Source organism: Euphorbia lathyris, chromosome 2 (assembly GCF_963576675.1).
Source record: "Euphorbia lathyris chromosome 2, ddEupLath1.1, whole genome shotgun sequence".
In the NCBI taxonomy this organism is placed as follows: Eukaryota; Viridiplantae; Streptophyta; class Magnoliopsida; order Malpighiales; family Euphorbiaceae; genus Euphorbia; species Euphorbia lathyris.
This window is the reverse complement of record NC_088911.1, coordinates 58,780,922-58,799,494: the sequence shown is the minus strand read 5'-3', so window position 1 is coordinate 58,799,494 and position 18,573 is coordinate 58,780,922. Positions and strand designations below refer to the sequence as shown.

Below are 18,573 nucleotides of genomic sequence, written 5' to 3'. Positions count from 1 at the left end.
ATTTTGACACCTTTGTGTTTCCCGATTTTAGTTGTCCATGAATGTTCTATTTCTATCGGATTTCTTCAGTTGGAGATATCAAAGTTTGAAATTCTCCAAATTCTTGAAGAAAATGTAATTAAATAGTTTATCAATGGAAACCGTTTCTAAATAGATCTAAATCTCTTAATGAAGTAAGAACAACCTATAAAACTGCATTATTTAAAGTAAGAACAAAATTAATACATTACCAAAATTAAAAGTTGATGACTTTCAAGGTCGGCTCTGCCCTTAGGCAATAGAGGGGTCATATAATAATGTTTTCTTAATACATCATTAATGTTTTATAGAATAGTTATAAAAAAAATTAAAAAGACATTGAATAATTAAAATTAGTGATTTTACATTGGGTAAGGTGCAAAAATACCCCTAACGTTTTGGGTCAGGAGCAATTTTACCCCTAACGTCTAAAATGGTGCAATTTTGCCCCTAACGTTTGTAGCCAAGAGTAATTTTACCCCTAACGTTGGTAATTTGGGTCAATTTCATACACTATTATAAAACACATATATTTTTGTTCATTATTTTGTACCAATTGCATATCAATTCATTCTAAAAAAAGGATTTCATGTTTTTTATAATTTAATAATAGAATTGGAGATTAATATTTATAAATTCGGTGAATTTTTTGATTTTTTTTGTTTAATTCGTACAAAAGACAATATATTTTTTATTTTTTTATTTTTTATTTCATATCCTAACATATGTTTACGATTCGTTACTCATAAAATGACGCACATATGAAGTATAGATGATAAGATTCATGACCGAGAAGACAGTTTGATGAATTATTTCTGAAATTGGCCCAATTTATGAATGTTAGGGGTAAAATTGCTCTTGGCTACAAACCTTAGGGGTAAAATTGCACCATTTTAGACGTTAGGGGTAAAATTACTCCTGACCCAAAACCTTAGGGTATTTTTGCACCTTAACCCTTTTACATTTAAAAGGGCAATATCAGTTTTTTTAGAAAAATATTTTTATGTTTATATGTATATTTTTTCTCATTATTCTAAATTCTAAAGTTATAAAGTTTTTTTAAATGTTTACATCATTCCATTAGATGAAAACAGTACAACTACAGCAAGAAAACAATAAGGAATAAAACCCCACACACGTATAGACTAAAGCCAACACAAAATCCATGAACAAATAAAAAGACTACAAAGAGAGAAAAAAGTCATAAAATATACATTTTTTCATCAAATTTAAATTATATAAATATATGTAGTTTAAATTTTTTATTTATGTATAAAAAGCCTATAATTTATACATCGCCTAGGGCCTCAAACCATCATAAGTCGGCCCTGATGACTTTGGTTTTCAATGGCTGATGAATATAATGGTGGAATACTATCTATCATGCTTTATATATATATATATATATATATATATATATAGGTTTATTTATGATTTTTGGATTTTCTTCGTTTTGTGTTTTTTCATCTTTCTGTAACTTACTTTCTTTTATTACTTTAATTAATGTGTTAATAATTGACAATTTATTATTATTATTATAAATTATAAATATATTATTCTATAGAATTAAAAGACAACGGTGGAAATGAACAGTAAAACAAAATCAATTCCAATTTCAATTGAAAAAAATTTAGATACCAATTGTAACCTCATACTTTTAGAATAATTTCTGCTTAACGTTTCTCAAAGCGACATAGCTTTGTAAAAATGGTTGTTACATTTACAGAACCTTCATCCTGCTCCCTTTTTCCCTATTATTTTCGTTCTCTTTCTTTTCTCCACCAGTGATTCAACTATTTTCCTAGTTTATCTTTCACTCATGGCAAGCACATCTAAAGATGACATAGGTTATTCATCGTTTCACTCTCTTTTCCTTACTGCTTTGGTAAGATTTTCTAACTGGGTTTTTTCATCTATTTTGTCATGATATACACAGACCTGAAGAAAAGTTGTGTTTGGTTTCCAAGATATTGTGGCTTAATATGTGACTGTTCTTTTGTTCAAGTGGGTTTTGAATTTGTGGAAAAAGTCCAACTGGTTATGAAAGTAAGTTTTATTCCGTGAATTTGACCTATTTTTCCTCAATCAGTTTAAATCCTTTATCTATATGCATTAACCATAAATTTAGAAAAATAAGATGATTACCTTGGTTAATTGGTGTATTACGGCCAGTTACATTTATAATTAGATAAAATAGATCTGAGAGCTGGAAAGTAAAATTTGAACTTCAAATTGCATGTTTTAATAAAGTAGCTGCTTTCATTAATTGATTTTTTCAAATTTCATGTGGTTAATGCGTTTTTATTGGTGAAAGAAAGCCTCAATATTTTTCACAGTTTCTGTTTGTTGTTTAGGGAGATTATCAAATTTTTTATTGAAATAATACACTAAGGATTCAATATTGGTCTCAGAAACCAAAAAATGGCAGAAAATACATTGCCTCTAAACATGCAGCGAATTTGACAAGTTCTGAAATCCAATCATCCATAACACTCAAAGGATAGAATACCACTGCCAAATTAAAAAAAAAAACACTGGTGAAATAAGAACATTTGAACTCAGTAATTTAAAAGCAAATTAATTAACAAAACAACTAAACTAACTCTCAAAATAATCTGTGTGACTTATAGTTAACTTTCAAATAATTATTTAAGTGCATGTAATTCAATCAACTTATTAACACCGCTTTAATCAGATACCTGTTGAAATTGAACTCAAAATCCTTGTGAGATAGATGGAAGAACTATGTTAAAACCCAATATGAAAACAGTAAATGACTGAAACTTGCAGAAACAGAACTCGAACTGTTTTATGCTGAGACTTTTAAGAATTAAAATGGATTTAGACTTTTGGATTAACTGACAGAAAAAGGGGATATCGTAAATGAACTATTCATGGTTCAGATTTCAAAATAAGCAGACTTAAAACAACGCATTTAAAATTGAAATTGTTGTATTAAAAAAAATAAACGGATAAAGTATTTGAAATTTTTTTTGACCACTTATATGTTGAAATTGTGGAAATTAAGTTGTTGAAAATGATTTGTAAAACCAATAAAATAAAACTATGAATTATCGGTATCTTTTAGATGAGCTTCATACATGACATTTCAAATTAAAATTAAGAGTCATTTGGGGTAGGGGGGAATTCATTTGTTTGAAGAAAAGAAAGATACAGCAGAAAGATAAAAAAAAAACTCCAGAGAGTAAGAAAAATACAGAGTGAAAAGAGTTTTTAATCTGAGAAATACAAGAGTTCATCATCTCTGTTCTTAATCCTTCAAATCAAAATACCAAATTGAGTATTTTGATAATGCTAATTGCAACAAAAAGCTTCAAATCACACATTTGAAACTGTTATGCATCAGTTCTGGTTCTTATTTCAACAAATTTAGGTTGCTATACTCGGTTCTGTTCGAGGGTCTGTTTGATTGCGTTCGTGATTCCACGTCTACACAAAACTCGATAACAGCCTGGAAATTAATTCAAATATGAGAAGTAAACTTTAAGTGTTAATTTAGCTCTTGAAAGTTAGCTAACAGCATGCTATTTTCAAAATAAAGAAAATGAGTTGTTTTTGTTCAAAGAACTGCTAATATAAAAGCTCTTTCTATGAAGTTATCATGTGTGATTATATATTTCATTAACCTTTTATCCCATTATATTATATCTTTATTTTAATTTATATGAAAACACAAAAACTAAAACCTAAGCAGATGGATATTATTGAATTTGGGAGGCTAAATCTATATTGAGGTTTCTCTAACGTGTTAAACTTAATCTTTAGAGTTTTTTTTTGGCAAATTGTAGAATTTGTCAAATTTTTAATATGTTTCATTTTGAAGTATCCGGTGATTTTAATTTTCTTGATGAAACGCGAGGATAGATTTGATTGAAACATGAAATTAGGCATTTCCAATGAGCAAAACGCCTACTAGATAAATGTAGAGAAGAAATTGTTTACTATGCTGCAACATAGGAAAGAAGCATTCTGATCACTGCTATACTTTTTTGTTTTTGGTCACTTTTGAGGACCACAAACCGTGGAAAAAATTGAAAAGTCATAGTCAGAAGAAAGTATGTTAAAGGAAAATCATAAGATGGTCAACAGTACAAGAAAAACAGGATTTAATGATAGAAAATACCATCATTAAAAGTCTAATTCCACTCATTAAAGGTTTTTAATGAGCGGATTAGTCCCTTGAGAAAGTTCTTCTTACTAAAAGTATTAATGAGCAAAATAATTCCGCTCATTATTAACTTACATTGAGTGGACATTTACTCTTACTAAAAACCGTGTATAATGATAAAAAAAAATACACTCATTAGAAATATTTACAATGATTAAAAATCCACTCATTAGAAATATTTATAATGATTAAAAAACCTTTTATTAAAATTATTTATATGATTAAAAACCTGATTTGGATTGAAGGGAGCTACTCTAAATTAGGTAAATTCAACTCTCAAATAAATTAAAATATCTTGAATAATTCTAAAACACGGTTAAAAAGAAGTAAATATATGACGGCCCGTAATGCAATATTACATGCCTATATTATATAAACGTTGATAAAATTCAACCAGTATACAAACAAATAGCTATAAATGATCTATTATTTCAAGATTTGGGACCCTGTAAAAACCTTGTGATAGCAGAGACATCGAATTAACTATTACAGATATCAATGTCAATGTACACAAATCATCCATTCCACCAAAAAAGAAAGCTTACACTAAATATCCTTACAGAACTCATCCCACCAATCTAATGTCATTCCTTTTCTGGTAACCCAAAACCGGAACCCGAAGCACTCTTTAGAAAAGACGGTCTAAAGTTGTATTCCTTATCCCACCTCTTACATTTCTTGAGAGTATTTGCCGGTCATCTCTGTGAATTGTGCTAACACCTGCCAGTTATTTGACTTGAAAGTAAGTGAGAAGATGAAAAAAGTATACATCAATATGCAGTTGTGAGGTAAGGGCATACCTCTCTGTGTATTCAGTTTCAAACTTAGAGACTTTTGCTCTTTTCGTAAGAATTTCAGCATCAACAGCTCTAAGATTTTCCTTTCCTTCGATGAAAGGTGCATCACAAACACTCTATTGAGTAGCTTGCACTTTTACAAAAATTATCACCCGCATGAAATTAGTCTAATATGAATTTAAAAGTCAAGTCAAGTTCATAGAGATTCATGACTAAAAACCATACAAACTAGAAAACCAAGTGCATTACAACTGAACATAGACAGCAAAAATGTGGGTGTCAGCCTGAGTTCAGTAATTTCACATTGCTGAAAGCCATCCAATTTCTTAAAGAAGGCCGCATCTGCATCCTTTGCAGCTACAATCTGAAGTTAAATGATACATCAGAGCAAATGGAGAACAATGAGCAAAGAGTAAACTTAATAAAAAAAGATGACATCAACTATTTGACAATAACACAAACTCACTGAGTTGACAGTGTGATCTAATGGATAAACATGAAAACTAAGGAAATACATTCTAGCAGCTGCAATTTTTCCAATTTTAGACATGTCCTGTCCTCCTACGCAAAAGTTGATGAGCAATAATAAACACGTTTAATTTTGAAATTGAATACAATACAAGAATAATAAAGTCAACTTGACGGAAGGTAAACATTATTCACCAAGACTAAAGCTTTTACAGTAGAAAAGTTATAGTGTCATCAATTCATGAACACTTTCTTGTTTTTTCTTTAATTTATAAGCCTTATTTCAAACTGAACATTTTTTGCCCAACAGGATAGAGCAAATATTTTAGAGCTGAAAAAAGTAGGGCAAAATCTAACTACAGAACCAAGAAGAGAAAGCATTTCAATATTTGGCCAGTTAAAGCCAGTTAATTAGTAAAACTTAAATGTCCACGATCATACCTCAAATGTAGTAAAGAAATTCTTAGAAAATGAGCTTTCATTCTTTTCTTTGAAAAAGTAGCATCCAAAAGCAACATGAGATTGCTTTCTACCTGTAGAGCAACACTTAGTCCACTTTTTTCTTCTTTATTAAAATATAACAGCTGCAGAAACAAAATCAAATGCTAAGTTTCATGATTTGGAATATCATCCACCAAGAACCTACACCATAATAAAGTACAACTAGTATTGAGAGAGTATATAATTAGTTGCATACACTATCTGATACATGTTCCACAGAATAGAGAAAGTATGGTAAGCTTTGGTTGGATCAAACCACAAAAAGATTCTCTGCTCTTTGTTTCCTTTTCCACCACTAAACACATTTGTCTGTAAAATGTAGGGTTGTCCTGTTATGTTCCCGAGAAACTTGAATTCTATTTCATCATGCCCATTATTTTGAGATGATACTACATTAAATTAACCCATTAATAACTAGTGATATATATGTAATTTCGTTCAAAATGAAGAGAGAAGGACTTACAAGATTTATCGGGTATCGCAATTCAGATTTATACATTACTATGCTTTTTAATATGATATTGAATTATCACCATAATTTGTACATTGCAGCGGCCATGAAACCCCTTACCACTGATATCAACATTCTAAGCCATTAATGTTGAGGCTGCAAATACCAACAAACTTAAATCATGACGAAACGATTTGGTAAAATAAAATTTTAATTTCAATTTATTTTGGTTAAAAGTTAGACTTTCAGTCAGTCATGCTATATAAACCCTCTCAATTATTATGACTAGACGCCAAAACCATGTTCATGTAACTGATAGGCCAAAGTTAACTAATATCCATAGACTATATACTATAGTGTAACACATTGGATATCAGCAAGTAATATAGCAGAAGTAAAACAATGGGATGTCATATGAAAGAACGTATCAAGGATTTATATGGACCTATATACCACCTTAGCATTAGCTATACAATAACAAGAGTATTTGAGTAGTGATTAGCCAGTTCGTTTTTTTTTCACTACTCACATTGAATCTATGAGTAAGAAGAACAGTAACACACCTTTGAAGAAGAATTTTTTTGCATCTTCAGTGCACCAGTATCAACAAGCTTTCTTGCGGCTTTCAAATCGACCTAACTGCACATAATAATAAATTTCAGGATTAAGAACATAACCATATCTTTGACCATTAATAACTAATAACTGAATGTTATTTGTTTATTTTTGCACAATAATCATTTCTGCAGTTTAAACTACTACTGATCTTCAAGCTTTGCCATAACAAAATCAGGGTACTTCCATATTACAACTATGAAACATGGAGCAACAAGTTAAAAAATACAGATTCATATATACTAAATACTACCACAAAAGAGGCTAACCATGAATCAAGTCCCCGATTTGCTGTTTCTAAACTTAGAACAAAAAAATAAAAAGGAGCTTATAGAAGAACCACAAGAAAGTTAAGAACAGAGGAAGTACATTTGTTGTTCATGCCATTTGGATTTATGAATGCTAATTTAGAAACCACTTGAGCATATATTGTCATGGTGTGAACATTACAAGCACTAAATATAGTCATTTTACAGAATTGTTTTATTTTTATTCAATAATATGTGGCATCCACTCTATGCCACACAAGAAGTACATGATAATATCTAATCATTTCAGTTTATGAGATTGAAATATAAACATCTGCTATGATAACATATGATAGTCAATGATGACTTAGGTGCATGTCCTCACTTAAGTGTCTTGACTTGTTTCCTTGGATAGTGAAAGCAGCTAGTTATTAATTCATGAGATAATTAGGTTGCCAAATTATATGAACAATTAATATCATGTCTGTTGGGGTTTAGTGTCCTATAGACAATTGTTCCAGGATATAAACCTACGGTAAATGAATTGTTCTTTATGTCATTTGTTTTAATAAGATATGGTTTCATAACTGTATAAAGGCAACCACTTTTAAAGAACTGAATAAGTCTAAATAAAAGGAAATCCCTAAGTTTATTTAAAGTGATTATAAAGTGTTCATACAAGCATAAAGTGAGACAAAACATTATAATAAACTAATAAACTTAAAACCACCCCAAGTCAAGTGATATGTTTTGAATAGGGATTGACATAACACTGTTAAGACTTGCATGTAACAATGTTTTCTATCGAGACAGAGAGCTGATCTCACAAGCTTCAGATATGTAGATATCTGGACAGTTACATGGATCCAATGAAATGATTCATTAGGATTGGGGGCCCGACTTGAGATAACGTGATGGGTAGATTTATCCTTGTCACCTGTTCATCTCATTGGTATTAATAAGTATAAGTAATCCTCAGACTCAAAGGAATATTAATTAGTGATTCTGGATTATGGAATGTGATGCTTTGATCCTGTTCTAACACGATCCATAACAGGGATGACTCTAGGGTGTGTTCGGCAGACGTTGGGTATCACATGAAGTAATTACAGGGTAGTTAACATTGGATTGAGCATTTGTCACTCCTAATAAATGGAAGATACGTCCAAGGATCGCTTGTGGAAGACTTGACTCTAAATCCTTGCAAGGTGATAGAAGACTTGAAATGGAGATTTCACTTAACCTATCTATTCGGAGTTAACTCGGCTTGTACAAGTAAAACGAACGTCTCGCTATATGTGACTTGACATAATCCATAGTCATAAGATTTTGTTCAAGGATGTAGTTAATAAAGGATCGAATTATACTGTAACTAATATGAAAAGGTCAACGACGGAATCAACCTGTCTTCTTATAACTCCAGGGGAATGTTTCGGATCTGCCAATCACAGTTCGCGTACTCATTCCATTATACAAAGATTGAATGTAATTTTGAGAAATTAATTTAATGGTTGTATATGGCTAGAAGCAATAAGAACCTAATGGGTCACACATAAGATTTGGAATCCAAAAGAGAAACAGATGTTAATTAATTGACAGAAGCCCAACTGAGTCCACTAAGGCCCAATTATGGAGGGGGGCGATTTTATGTGTAGGGACACATAAGGAATTAATTTAATTTCGGACAATTATAATTAGATTATGATTATGGATTAAATTAATTATAGGATAAATAAGTTAGGAGGTTTATTGAGATTAAATTGCTTCTAATTATTATCTTATTTAATAAGTTATTATTATCTTTATATTTAGATATAATTATAGATAATAATAATAATAATAAGAGTATTATTCTGAATATAACTCTTATTCAATAACCTAATTCTATCTAACTAGGGTTTAGATACAAAAGGATATCTAAACCCCCTCCTACTGCGAATTTCGGCCATGCCATACTATCCCGGAGAGTGCAAATTTTGACCCCCAACCGTTGTGGATCGATTGTCACCGCTTGCTTCCGAATCAATTGATTTTCATCTCTTTCTTTTATTCCTTGATCTTGTGTTGATTAATTAGAGGCAATCTATCTTGATTGCTATTAATTGGTTGAGTTCTAATATCATTTGATTTGTGTTTTGTTTTGTGCTCGTGAACTCGGATCTAGAGTTGAGGGCACTTCGCTTGCAACGGTAGATAGTTCGTCAAAATGTATTTCCTTCTATCCCTCTTTATATGAAATAACGATTAACGGATATTGGTTTAAGGAAATAGGTTAAAATTTTTATATTTCCGTTGCCAAACGTTGGCCTATTTTCCTTCAGTGGTATCAGAGCCTGCGTTAAATCCGTTATTTCATATATGAAAATTAAAAGGTTTTTCAATCAGATTGAATATATATTTATTGTTAGGTTAATTAATAAAATTGTTTTGATTAATTAATCTAAAGATAAATAAGTTTTAATTAATTGTTAATTAAAATTGATTATGCATAAGTTCCTAATTATTTTGGTTGATAATCATTGTAACAAAATCTATTTGTTTTATGGTTAGATTAATAAAAGTTAGTTTTGTTAATTCTAAAAGATAAAACAGAAAATCTTTAAAAGATTTTCTTATGTTCTGAAAATTGTTTTAAAATTGTTTTAAAACATATATATATATATATATATATATATATATATATATATTTAAAAATATATATAGAACAGCAGTCCGGGTTGCGCCGCGAGGCAGCAACCCGAACTACTGTTCACGGTTGCTGCCTCGCGGCAGTAACTAGTAGCGATTGGGCATCGCTGCCTTAAGGCAGCGGCGGCCCAGCCGCAATGCTGCTACCAGACGGCAGCAGCAATTTAGGTCGGGCCCTTACGGGCCCGACCTAGGTTGTGTATATATGGATATTTTAAAAATGGGTTTTAAAATAAAATAGTTTTGAATATATATATATATATATATATACACGTTTCAGAAATAAATAGTTTTCTGTTTTTGATTATCAAATAAAAGAGTTTATTTAAAAGTTTGTTTTACTTATTATTTGATATTTGTAAATCAAATGTGTTAAATGAATTAAAACAAAATTAATTGGGATATGCATAATAAAAGGATTTGTATAGTTATATTAATCTAATATGCAATTGTTACAGTTTGATTAGATTAGATATAAGAGATACAAAGTTAATAGAATTAAAATTGGATGAAAGTTAATTTGACAAATTAATGTGATTAACCTAAATATTACATAAATAATTTATGTAATCAACCAATTAAATTTATTTAATTGAGTCTATGCATGTTTGGAGTTATGGACATATTTGGACCCTCTATTTAGTCTTTTGGTATTTTGGAAATAGGACCTGCGTGTCCTGCCTATCTACTATCTATTGTAATTTCTTCTCTCATCTAATTCCCTTCAAATTAGTTGAAGTTTTCTTTAGTAGTATAGAAATTAATATTGATGTAATTTCGAGGCGCCATGGAGAAGACGGATGACCTAAAGAGAAATATGTAATAGTTAGTATTTCCCTAGGTTTGACCTTTTATTCTGTTTCTGGCTCAACGGAATAATTTAGATAATATGTCCATAACGCCAATGTAAATTGTATGTGTCTGATGTATGCTAAAGAAAATCAAGACTAGTTTAGATTATGAGACTTAAAATAAAAATCCCTCACTAATTAAAAGTTAAGTAAATAAGCAAGTTATTAAAATCGGTTGCCCCTCCCTAATATTATAATTCAGCTGGCAGTACTGGGGGCCTTTGGGTTGTTGAGCAAACTCAAGCTCGGGGTCTTATGGTAACACCTGAATTATCGAAAATCATTTTCACGAATATGGGGTAATACTTAAATTAGATTATGATAATTGGATGAGCAAACTCATGTTGTTATAAACTAATGGGCAATATGGTTGGGATTAATATTAATGCATATTAGTTACTAATGTGGTTAGTAACCCAATAACCTAGGAATCGCATTGTTGATGTGATTGATTGCATGAATCTACCTAACAAATGGGACTAGCTTGTTGAACAAACTCAAGGTGAAATTTTTAGGAGTTAGGATCCTAGCTCACTAAAGGATTTGTGAAATTCTTCGAATTAATATGGAGGGCTATTAATTTGGCAAAATAGTGGAAGCAATTTAAAATGAAATTAAAAGACCTATAATTTTAGATTGATATACTTTAAAGCAAATGAATAACATACGTTTACTCTTTCTCACTCTCAGATTAAATTAAAACACTCATAAAATCATGATTAAAACCAATCTGCAAAATATACTTACCGATAACAAGTTGAACGGTTCAAACTTCACCGACTGGTATCGCAACCTCAAAATTGTTTTGAAGTTCGATAAGATAGGGTATGTACTTGATACATCGATACCCCCTACCCCGGCTGATGATGCTCCTATCAAAGAGATCGATGCTTACTAGAAGCATAAGGCTGATGACGATCATGTGGGATGCATCATACTTGCATCGATGACACCGGAATTGCAAAGGCAACATGAGGAGATGGATGCCTATTCTATTGTCACGCACCTGAAAGAGTTGTTTGGGAAACAAACTCGGTGCGAACGCTACAAGATATCGAAGCTGTTTTATCGATGCAGGATGCAAGAGGGCATATCTGTGATGACACATTGTGTCATGATGATTGGCTTTATTACCAAGCTTTCTAGTATTGGATTCGCGATGGATCATGAACTAAGTGTGGACTTACTTCTTCAATCCCTCCCAGAGAGTTATTCACAGTTCATCATGAACTACCAGATGAATGACTTGCAAACCTCTCTCGAAGAGCTTGCAAACATGCTCAAGACAGTTGAGCCCAATATGAAGAAAGACAAGGCAATACATGCTCTTGTCATTGGGGGATCAAAGAAGAGGAAAGGGAATACTCCCAATCCTAAACATCCCAAGAAGGGAAAGAGGGCCATGCCTACTAAAGCAAATGGGAAGCAAGTGAAGAAGCCCAAAGGAGAGTGCCACTTTTGTGGTAAAGACGGGCATTGGAGAAGGAACTGCAAGGAGTACCTAGCCTCCTTCAAGAAGGGAAAAGACGGTGCTTCAACATCTGGTATGTTCTATATTGAAATAAATACAAATTCACAGTCTGAATCTTGGGTATTGGATACCAGATGTGGATCTCATATTTGTACAAATATGCAGGAACTAAGACGGACTAAGGAATTGAAGAAAGGAAGTATAAACTTGCGAGTAGGGAATGGAGCAAGAGTTGCAGCGCTCGTAATTGGAGATTATGTTTTAAGTTTGCCCTCTGGGCTTGTAATAGAATTAAGGAACTGTTTGTATGTTCTAGAGATGTCCAGAAACATTATTTCTATTAGCTGTCTTGTTGACGACGACTTTCATATTTCAATTAAGAACAAAGTTTGTGAGTTTTATAGAAATGGGATTTTATATTTTTCAGGAATATCATTAAAATGGGATTTATGTGTTAGATGATAAAATTTATGTATTCGCAATTGATACCAAAATACATAAGATAGATAATTCAACTTACTTGTGGCATTGTCATTTAGGCCATATAAACATAAGACGTATGCTCAAGCTACATCAAGATGGGCTTATAGATTCAATTGATTGTGAATCAATGGAAACATGCGAAGCGTGTTTAAAAGGAAAAATGACAAAGACACCTTTTAGCAATAAATGTGAGCGTGTATCAGACACTCTAGGATTAATACATTCGGATGTATGTGGTCCTAAGTCAGTCCAAGCAAGAGGAGGATTTAGATACTTCATTAGCTTCATAGATTACCATTCTAGATATGGTTATGTTTATTTGATGAAGTACAAGTCAGAAGCTTTTGAGAAATTCAAATGCTTCAAGAATGAAGTGGAAAATCAAACAGGAAAGAAAATTAAGATACTTCGATCTGATCGAGGTGGTGAATATCTTTCAGATGAATTTTTGAATTATCTAACAGAATGTGGGATATGCTCACAATGGACGCCTCCTTATACACCATAACACAATGGTGTATCCGAAAGGAGAAACCGTACCTTACTAGATATGGTACGATCCATGATGAGCACATCATTACTTCCAAAGACGTTCTGGGGTTATGACTTAGAAACTGCCCTCTTTACCCTAAATCGAGTACCAACTAAATCCGCCATTCCACACCATATGAATTGTTCATTGGTAGGAAACCTATTTTCTCATTCATGATAATATGGGTTTGTTCAGCATTTGTCAAGCGTATAGTAGCATCAGATAAATTGGATGCTAAATCTGATAAATGTTTCTTCATAGGATACCTTAAGGAAACTCTGGGGTATTACTTCTATCATCAGATGATCAGAAAGTAATAGTATCCAAGCATGCAGTGTTCTTAGAGAAAGAGTTTCTTGAAGAAACACAAACGGGAAGCATGATTGAACTTGATGAAGTTCAAGAAGAAGAAACACCAGCTGAAGCAACAGAGGCGATAGAGGAACCCGAAGAAGTCCCATTAGATGAGACTCAAGTGCTACCACCTACTCGTAGATCACAAAGAGTTCATGAACTCCCAATTAGATATGGTTTTCTAGTGGGAGATGATGAAGAGGTTCCCGTATTAGACGACGAACCCGAGAATTACGAAGAGGCTCTCACCAGTCCAGATTCTAAAGCATGGCTTAAGGCCATAGATTCTGAAATGGATTCCATGTATACTAACCAAGTTTGGACTTTGGTTGATCCACCCGAAGGGATAAAACCTATTGGGTGCAAGTGGATCTTCAAAAAGAAGACCGACATGGATGGAAAGGTTAGAACCTACAAAGCTAGGTTAGTAGCGAAAGGATACCGTCAAAAACAAGGAGTTGATTATGACGAAACTGTTGGTCCCTTATAACGTTACAAGTATAGTTCCAAGGGGGGGTTAGGAACTATTTAAAAATTTTAAGTTAGGGCAGACTTCTTTTCTGTGAGAAAAAGGTTTTAACAGCGGCGCTGAGTGAATAGCAAGATACTGGCTTAGTCAACTGGTGACTAGGTTAGTTTCTTTACTTGAGTCAGGAGATAGCACTTAGAGTCTATTCCTGAGCTCAGATATTCAATGCGCACAACTCAGCTTGACCTCTTTACTTGGTCAGTTTTTGTTTAAGCAAGCAATAAATATATAAAGGAGTTTAAGGTTAGAAATATGTTACTCAGCAGATTTATCCAGGTTCGGCCTCCAAGCCTACGTCCTGTCCCCGGAACACGTTCCGAGATTTCGAATTCTCTACTGATCTCTTTAACGGTAGAGCATCAAACCTTTTACAATCTTAGCAACTGAGTATAACAAGAGTACCTTCCTCTATACCTCTACTCAATCCTAATCTCTCGCTGAGTACTATAACCGAGTACTTAGCCTCTCCTTTCTAATCTCTAGAAATGATAAGTGTTTGTCCTAAACAACGATTGCTAAGACACCTTAGATGATTGAATAATCACTCTAGACTTTTACACAAAAGATATGAAATTTACTGTAAGATTGCTTTGTTTTTTCTTGCAGAACTTTGCGTAGAGATTTGGTCAGCGTAATGGCTTGATCAAGTTCTGTGTAGAATGAAGCAACTGAAGGGCTCTATTTATAGAGACGTCTGAGGCATCGGTCATTTCGAATTTCGAAATAACCGTTGGAGGGAAACGGCTTCCTGTCGTTGTCATCCTGTCTTGCTCAGAGCTCTCGGCCAATCAGATTTGAGTATCTTCTGTCCTCGGTCAGCTTTTGGTCAGCTCGGCAGAATGTCTCTCCATTTGTGGTAAGGTCAACTAGACAGCATCCTGTGTCGTCTGAACTTTACCCAAAGTGGAAACACTTTGTCTGGAAGTTGTTCTTAGCCAGCTGCTGTCTTGTACTCTTTGTCGAATCAACTCAGCAGCTTCGTCCCGAAGTTGTTCCACGAAGGTCTTCTAGATCCTTCTTCCGCTGAGCTGTGTTTTGTACATAACGACAGCGTTTTGACATACGCGGGCCGAGTTGCCTTAAACTGTTTGACTTGGGCTTTGACTTCCGTATTGGGCTTTGGGCCTTTTAATCTTTGTGTCTTATAAACAATTTAACTCAACATTGAACAAACACATTAGTAGAATAAATCAAAGCATTTAAACTTAGTGTGTTTAGAATATGTTTTTTAATTATACTTAAACAATTTTGTCAAATCAAAATTATGTGGAAAGGTGTTTCAACAAACTCCCCCATTTTGATGTTGGCAAAACTATTCAGCGAAGAACTCAGTATTGAGCTCCCCCATAATAGTTGACCTAGTATAACTTAGCAAACTCCCCCGTCAGGGTTGAGCCACTGACTTAGTTTTACTCTAAACATTTAAGGATTTAATCGAGTAAGTCTAAGGTCAGTTTTCAGATATAGGTCAGCTTATAGAACATATTCTATTTTACTCAGTGTTTAAGCGGAAGTGTGAACATTCAGAGAGCGCTGAGTAATTTGTTGTTCAATGAGTTTTATAAGACAATGTTTTATAAACATACAAGTCAATGTCAAACATGTTATCAGCATTGGACATAGTTGATGTAATTGAAGATACATAATGACTTAATACTCAGCATCGTATATAATAACTCATAACTCAGGTTTAAGATAAAAAGATGCAAGTATTGATATTAATAGAGGTAGTCAGCGTATACAGCAAAAGATATAAGAACAAACATAGAGACTACACATTTAGCATATAGATATACTGAGCTAGCCTAATTTCTATTTCTTTTTCTTTTGCTTGGACTGACTATGCTCATGCTGTGTTCTAGCTTGGTCTTTCTCCCCCGTTTTGTTAGCATCGGGAGGAGGAATCCTAAAGGCATCAGTTAAAACGGCTCTGGTCAGTTCGGTGGACAGCGCCTTAAGTCTATCAGCGCTTTTATTGACACCGTCAAAAATAGCAACTCCATCATCGGAGACCTCTGCGGGTATATTAAGTTCAGCAGCGCTGATCATGCTGACTATGAAAGCTTGAGATTTACCTATCCAGGTAAGTGCTTCGGACAGACCAGCGACGACTTGATGAAATGTCTTCAGTAAGGATGTGCCGTAGTATTGACGCTGAATATTGCTGTGACGTACATGGTTGAAGGTTTGTCTGGTGACAGACAGTATCTCATTTTGCTTCATGGCGTCAGTGTCCATCTCTTGTTTGTTCAAATTCAACAATCGAACAGTCTCACTAATTTGCTCCACTGAGCATTGAGAATAGGAGACCATTTGCTCGTTGGTCTTGATTTGCTCGGTGTGAAGCTGAGCAAAGAGCATTTTGACTTCATCAGAAGTGGCATATCGTGTGTTCGCAGCTGACAAGGTCTGAACTTGACCTTGAAGAGTGTTGAGGTGTTGAACAATTGTTAGCTGGAGCTCAGCCAGCTTTGTGATGGAATCCTGCTTAGGTTGCTGTGCTTGAATGGAGACTATGACACTCAACAAATCCTTGAATCCCTTAACTTCATTGAGAAGCTGAGTTACTTAGGAGAGCTGAGTTGTCTCAACAGTAGAAGACCCAGCAGCAGGTGGAGTGGTTTGATGAAGGTCTTTGATTAATGTTTGCACCGAGTCGATGATTCTTTTTCCAGACTCGGTGGCATGCAAGTAGCTAAAAGAGCCTTCATGAACTTGCCTAGATTCCTCAGTATGACCGGTTGGAAGAGGAGTCAGAGGAATAACATGGTCAGTGACTGGAAGTGTGTTTTTAATCTGCACTTGAGTCTCGGGTAGAACTGATTGATCGGCAGAAGTGTTGATTGGAGAAAAAGTAATCTGAATGCTGTCTGTGCTGACTGTAGCAGGAATGTCCTGAGTCAGCACAATGCTTGTAGTAACAACATTGACGGGAATTGACTCCACTTGGCTTATAGAGTTAGCAGAAGCATTTAAGTCGGCGTGTTCCTTTGGTGAAGAAACAGAGGCTTGCTTTTCAAGAGAAGCCGATGGAGTAGAAGATGGTTGTTTTCTAAAAAATTTCAGCTTGAGTGCAAAAGGATCCTTGGTCGGCTTCTGGATAACAAAGTTAGGGACAGTTGGTGGTTGAACAGGAAGGTCAATGACTGTCTTCTAACTTGCCTTAACTAATCTTCTTCTGCGAGGAGGAGTGTCAGCTTGAATAGATTCTCCTGAGTGAGAAGGTGAAGTTTCTTCTTAATCAGCATTAAGCTGGTCAGCTTGTTCTTGGTCTTGATCAACATTGGGTTGGTAAGGTTCTTGTTCTTCTCCAGCAGCCAACTCAGTATTGGTTGGCTCAGCTTCAACCTCACTAGTTGTCTTCTCGGAGTCAGTATCATCCTAACCGCTTGCTTCTTCTTGATCATCATCTTCTTCACTATCGCCATCTAACTCTTCCTCAACTTGTGCCATGAACTGATCATCCAGATGTACATCATCTTCTTGATGCACAACTTCGGTTCTTAGACACTGTGTGTAGTGAGAATCACCAGGAACAACGACGTCAGTAGGGATAGCATCAATTGGAGTTAGTGTAGAAGACTTCTGCTTCTTTTGAGGTTGCTCTTCAGTTTCAGGCTCATCTTGCCTGCTCCTCTTTTCAGCTGACTTAGGTCTCTCCTGACCTGGTTCAGCAGCTGACTTAGGCTTCTTGGCCTGAGGCTCAGCCTTCTTTGAAGGTGTCCCAACAACTTTCCTCTTGCGGGCAGCTGAAGTCTTTGTCCTTTTGCTTTGCTTTGGAGCTGTTTCCTCAGCTTGTTGTTCAGCAGCAGCTTTTCCTTTCTTTATTGGCTGATTGAACTTCAAAGCCCTCAGCGAAGCAGCGGTTATCTCAGATCCTTTAGCCTTAGTTTCCTCAGATAGATCAATTTGATGATCTAAGAGGATTCTGGTGATGAGCGATCCTAGCCTGAGAGTTCCAGTGCTTCTTTGGAAGCCAGAAATCAAGAATACTGGCATGTTGATCGGCTTGTATGTCAGCATATGCCATACAAAGCATTGCTCAAAATTCGTTGCTGAGGTGGTGCAGTTGATCTTGGGGTAAATGAAGTAGGTCAGCAGATAGTGAGCCATCTTTTGGTGCTGACCCATTGAGGTGCTTGAGACTTCTCCAGAGTGGCCAGAGGGTTTACAGAAGGTGGTATCGTACCCAGTACCTTCATGATCTCCAGATTGCCTCAGTTTTGCTCCCTCATTCTTTAACTTCAGCAAGTTAGCAAGATAAGTAGGGTTTATGAAAATGGTCTTTTCCTTTACCACAGTTACCAGATAGTCCTGGTTATCATCAGCAACTCGGAGATTGTGGTAGAACTCCCTTACTAGGTCAGGATAGGTGTGA

General features: G+C 34.4%; 1 long non-coding RNA gene across 1 annotated transcript; it reads left to right on the top strand.

The window, feature by feature from the left end:
* Positions 1-1,771: 1,771 nt before the first annotated feature.
* LOC136217183 (uncharacterized) lies at positions 1,772-8,811 on the top strand. The gene is made up of 3 exons (XR_010683449.1): positions 1,772-1,865; positions 1,955-2,064; positions 8,345-8,811. It is a non-coding gene; the product is annotated as an uncharacterized lncRNA (long non-coding RNA).
* Positions 8,812-18,573: the final 9,762 nt, after the last annotated feature.